Below are 6,000 nucleotides of genomic sequence, written 5' to 3' on the forward strand. Positions count from 1 at the left end.
TAAGTAGTTTGCAATTCATGATATTCATGATGTAATCTTTTATACACTAGTTCCGGGTTATCTCGGGTGCTTCCATATAAAAGATTACTTCATGAATATCATGAATCATGAAAATCTAAATTACATTATGTTTTACTTCAAAGATATCCTATCTACACAAAGATGACAATATAGCTCCAATAATATTGTACTCTATACATTATGATACTTTTAGATCAAAGATAAGGATAAAAACAATCAAAAAAATTATAGAAAAGAATAGGAAAATAAAGATAGTTTCAAAAAAATGTTTTATATAATTTTGTGTCATTTATTTTTTTGATTTTGGGCTTTGATAATTGAACCTTTAATTTAATTATATGTTGGTTTTATCCATCAGTATATTTCAAAAGGTCTCCAATTTGTTTAAAGAAGTAAAAGTAAAGTTGTTTAGGAAAACTTCAGCTCTATTTTTGTTTAATTTCATTTGTTTAGGTGAAAAAATGCTTGAAATAAAAAAAAATCCAAATTACAGAATAGTTAATATATGATACACCAGGCTGGGCTTAAAAATTGTTGGTTTGCAGTCACCCGACCCTAAATTTTGGAAGTGGGTTGGTCGGTCAGAATTATTTTTTATTTTGGCGATTTATGAAATTTTTGTCCATGGAAGGGTTAACAGTTTGTTTACATTTAGGTTAATTTAGAATAAACAAGCTAGATGCTGAATGGACCTACCTGATGATGAAAGTTAGATAGCAATGCGAGGAGAAAAAAATCAGTCAGAAAATATATCGTTTAGCGAAAATGCATAACGCAATAAATTCATCATTGATTGTTGATGGGGGGAGAGGGAAGGGTTGTAGGGAAAAATTAATAGAAAGTTCTGGTCGCAAAAATCAGTTTTATTGACAATTGAATCATGCTTGATGGTGAGCATTGTTATCAATAATGTTTTTGTGTGAAGAACATAGAAATACAAGGAAAACATATAATGAAAATCTGCAAAGACGGCGATTTCCAGCATTTTCAACCGGAAAAAATTTTTTCTCAAAAATCGAACTCGGCCATGTTTTGAGCATTGCAAAAACGCATCTTTCTGCAAAAAATCAGAAAAAGCTAAAGATGAAAATTCGAGAAAATGTAAAAAAAAACAGTTTTCCGGCATATTTCTGGCATTTTCAGCCGGGAAAAAATATTTTTCGAAAATCGGGCTCCGTCACATTTTAGGTATTGTCATTTTGCATCAGTGTGCAAAATTTCATGAAAAAATATAAAGTACAGCTCGAGAAATTCAAGAAATACCGTTTTTCCGGCGAAAATAGGCTGTTCCGGCGATTTTTAGAAAGTTCCGGCTTCAAAAATCACTTTTATTGACAATTAAACCATGCTTTATGGGTGGCATTGCTATCAATATGTTTTTTGTGTGAAAAAAAACAAAAAACAAAAACGAAATATAAGGAAAAAGTCCGATGAAAATCTGCAAAAACGGCGATTTCCGGGATATTTCCGGCATTTTCAGCCGGAATAGAATTTTTCTCAAAAATCGGACTAGGCCATGTTTTATACATTGTTAATACGCATCTTTATGCAAAAAATCAGAAAAAACTAATGATGAAATCTCGAGAAAATGCTAAAAAAACGGTTTTTCCGGCATATTTCCGGCATTTTCGGCCGGAAAAGTACGTTAATTGAAAATCAGGCTCTGTCATATTTTAGGTATTGCCATTTTGCATCAGTGTGCAAAATTTCATGAAAAAAATATAAAGTACAAGCTCGAGAAATTCAAGAAAAATACCGTTTTTTTCCGGCGAAAATAGGCTGTTCCCGGCGATTTTTAGAAAGTTCCGGCTTCAAAAATCACTTTTATTGAAAAAAACAATTAAACCAGCTTGATGGTGGGCATTGCTACAAATAATGTTTTTGTGTGAAAAAACAACGAAATATAAGGAAAAAGTCCAATGAAAATCTGCAAAAACGGCGATTTCCGGGATATTTCCGGCATTTTCAGCCGGAATAGAATTTCTCTCAAAAATCGGACTAATCCATGTTTTAGGCATTGCTAATACGCATCTTTGTGCAAAAAATCAGAAAAAACTAATGATGAAATCTCGAGAAAATGCCAAAAAACCGGTTTTTCCGGCATATTTCCGGCATTTTCGGCCGGAAATGAATTTTTTTCGAAAATCGGGCTCCGTCACATTTTGGGCATTACCATTTTGCATCTTTGTGCCAAAAATTAGGAAAAACTAATGAGCCAATCCCGAGAAAAGCTAGTAACGAACGGACGAACGAACGGACGAACGAACAGAGGTTAATTTATAGGACCTACAGCCCACCGGGGTAGGTCCAAAAAACAGAAGTGCTAGCAGGGAATTTACGATTCTTATGCTTGAGACAAACAACATACGAGTTTTGATTTTTTATTGTTTGAAGTTTTTTCTTCTTTAAAATTACAATAAAAATTTTTGGGTCGACAGGTTTCGAGGTAGGGTCGGTCGGGTGACGGCAAACGAAAAATTTTTTAAGTCCAGCCCCATTCAGTCTAAATATCTTCACTGGAGAAAAAATAAATGATATGTACAAGAATGAATTGAATAGCAGCAATAATGCATACTTTGGAGCCAGATAAAACACAATCCAACTTGTAAACAAGAGCTTGTATAAAGTGATCAGGTATTGAAACCAACCTAAACGTTAACAGTGCCAGCAAGGGATGGATTCTTTTCAATGTAATCAATGATAAACCCCAACTCAAAACTTTAAGTATTGCCATTAAAATGATATTCATTATTTTGGATATCGTGAATTCAGTGTTTGATTTGCTTTGCGTTGATGAGTGATGAAACAAGATGAAAACAGGTAGCACCAAAACAATGGACAGCGACAAAACATAAATAACTTCCAATACAGGATAAACTGATAATTTTTCTCTCAAAAGGACAATGTAAAAACCATATACACTTGCAATGACCAATGAAAAAAGACTGGTATTGAATTTTAGATGGAATTCCATATCTGAGAATAAAATTGACATTTGCCAAATCAAAACAGCCAGCGACAAATAAATCACCTTTGATGGTAACTTGGAACTGCATATTTCTTTCAAAATGATAAATAGCACTGGGACAAGTAATACTTGGGTGAATTGATAATATTCTGTACCTGCTGATTTTTTTGTAAACGTATCAAAATCAAGACATGAATCAATGGTAAGGACCACATGGCAGAATAACAGTGGCCAGAACTCTTTTAGAAGAGGTCTCAAACTTGGAGATGAGCTACCTCTCAATACAGCAAAAACAACAAAGCATACAAACAAATGTACAAGCCAAAATTCAATGAAGAATGAACTGTTTCTTTTCCAAAAATGTACTTCAGCCCAACAGTAAATGGTCATGGAAAGAAAAGTCAAAAGTTCCAGCGGGAAAAACAGCTTCCACGACAAAGTAGGGAAGAACTGTAAATTCAATTTCCTTAACCTCATCATGAAAGAGGTATTTTCCTTCTCTGATTCTTCAATCTTTATCAATTCATCTCGAAAATTGTTCAAAGCATTTGTTATAGACATGACATTAGGTAAATTTTCTCTTTTCCCTAAAAATATGAAAACAATTTTTTAAAGCCTTGCATGGATAGGACAGGAGACTACCACCCTGGGAGAATATGTGTTATTTTAGAAAATTGACTTTATTTGAGTTAAGTGAGTTTCAGAAACAAACAAAATACAGTCAAAGACCTCTCATCCTGTCTTCAATAGATGTTTGAAAAATAAACCCTCTAAATGTACTTTCTATCAATATAATTAATACTCAGCAACTAAGGAGACAAGGTCAATGGTTAGTGGAGAAATCCAGGGAAAGGAGTGGCTTTCTCCCATACCTTGGGGTAGACAGCTAGAGAAAAGGTAGCCTTTATGTAGGTTACACAAGACTGTGGTTGCAAACTTATTTTAATAAGAGACCCAAGGGGCCATATAATCAGAAAATAAAATAAACCCATTATACTCCTTGTATCTGTATGAAAGAATCACAATTACCTCAATGAAAGGGAAGAATATTTAAGAAAGTTCCCTAATTTTTTACAATTTCACAGAATTTTAACATCTGCACTATTTTTTTACTTTTATTTTTATTTTTAAATGTGTTTATATGTAGTGATAATGAACATTCATGTTCATGCTACTTTATACATAGGAAAAATATTCAACAGGACATCCTGAATTAGCAAAAGGTCTCCGGGGTGGGGTACTAAGGCAAAATGGGTGTCGGGTATGCGCGAACCATAAGGGTCCCTTTTTCACACCCTTGAAAGTCCCTCAAAGGGGTACAAAAATCATCAAAAGCAGCGAGTTTCTATCAGCTACTCCTTTTTTTTAAAACCCATCTTTTAGAGCTTTGAAAAAGAAAGAAAACGAGGGGTCATAGTACTCTAGGGGCTGAGTTAGGTCCCGTATGCGCATCGGCGTATAGTCATTTTTTCTTTTGATCATGAAAGTATAGTCCTTGAAGAGTCAGAAAACGTGTGTGGCGTTATTTGGATCAGGCTCAAATTTCCATAATGGCGGATTTTAGATTTTCAACCCTTTTTAGCCCTCTTGCTTGAAAAAAATTTTTCTTTGACTTTAAACATAGACATATTATATACCAATCGATCACAAATTTTATGCTGATTGAGAAAAAGGTCAGAATCACGGTCTGAAAATTTCGTTATCTGGAGATATGAAGCACTTTCGATTTCGATTTTTTGAAATGACTACTTTTGGTTCCAGATTTGCGTGGCTGTAACATTTGATTGGCTTACTTGATTTACTTGAAATTTTCGGAGGGTCTTGCCTGCCGTTCAAATAATAAAATTCAGAAAAATTTATTTTCTACATGAATTTCGAAATCCATAATGGCTGATTCAAAACTTTCTTTCGTCACATTGGCTATTAGGCTCTGCTAGCCTAAGAAAAATATTTTTTTGAGCTTAAAACCCTGCATATTATATACCAATCGATCAGAAATTTTATGCTGATTAAGAAAAAGGTCAGAACCATGGTCTGAAAATTTCTTTATCAAGAGATACGAAGCACTTACGTTTTCTAAGTTTTGAAAACGAAAGTACTTCATAGCTCGACATAGCAAAATTTTCAGACCATGGTTCTGACCTTTTTCTTAATCAGCATAAAATTTCTGATCGATTGGTATATAATATGCAGGGTTTTAAGCTCAAAAAATATTTTTCTTAGCCTAGCAGAGCCTAAGAGCCCATGTGACGAAAGAAAATTTTGAATCCGCCATTATGGATTTCGAAATTCATGTAGAAAATAAATTTTTCTGAATTTTATTATTTGAACGGCAGGCAAGACCCTCCAAAAAATTTCAAGTAAATCAAGTAAGCCAATCAAATGTTACAGCCACGCAAATCTGGAACCAAAAGTAGTAATTTCAAAAAATCGAAATCGAAAGTGCTTCATATCTCCAGATAACGAAATTTTCAGACCATGATTCTGACCTTTTTCTCAATCAGCATAAAATTTGTGATCGATTGGTATATAATATGTCTATGTTTAAAGTCAAAGAAAAAATTTTTTCAAGCAAGAGGGCAAAAAAGGGTTGAAAATCTAAAATCCGCCATTATGGAAATCTGAGCCTGATCCAAATAACGCCACACACGTTTTCTGACTCTTCAAGGACTATACTTTCATGATCAAAAGAAAAAATGACTATACGCCGATGTGCATACGGGACCTAGCTCAGCCCCTAGAGTATAGGCCTCAAGAGGAAAAGTGGTTGTAAAGATATTCAATTATTAGTGTGGAATATTTGTCTAAAAATGTTAAAAAAGGGTAGGAAAATAGATTGGAAAGATTTGAAAAATGTGTCAAAAACAGAAAGAACATTTTTCAGTCATGCTTCTTTAATTTTGCATATTTACATTAAGTGTAGCTAGAGAACTAAAATTTAGAGGGATAATTCTTTGATGATGTTAGAATATCATTATTCAAAAATATATACTCTATTTATGAAAATAATG

The sequence above is a fragment of the Clytia hemisphaerica genome, unplaced genomic scaffold (genome assembly GCF_902728285.1).
Source record: "Clytia hemisphaerica strain Z4C2 unplaced genomic scaffold, Clytia hemisphaerica genome assembly, whole genome shotgun sequence".
In the NCBI taxonomy this organism is placed as follows: domain Eukaryota; kingdom Metazoa; phylum Cnidaria; class Hydrozoa; order Leptothecata; family Clytiidae; genus Clytia; species Clytia hemisphaerica.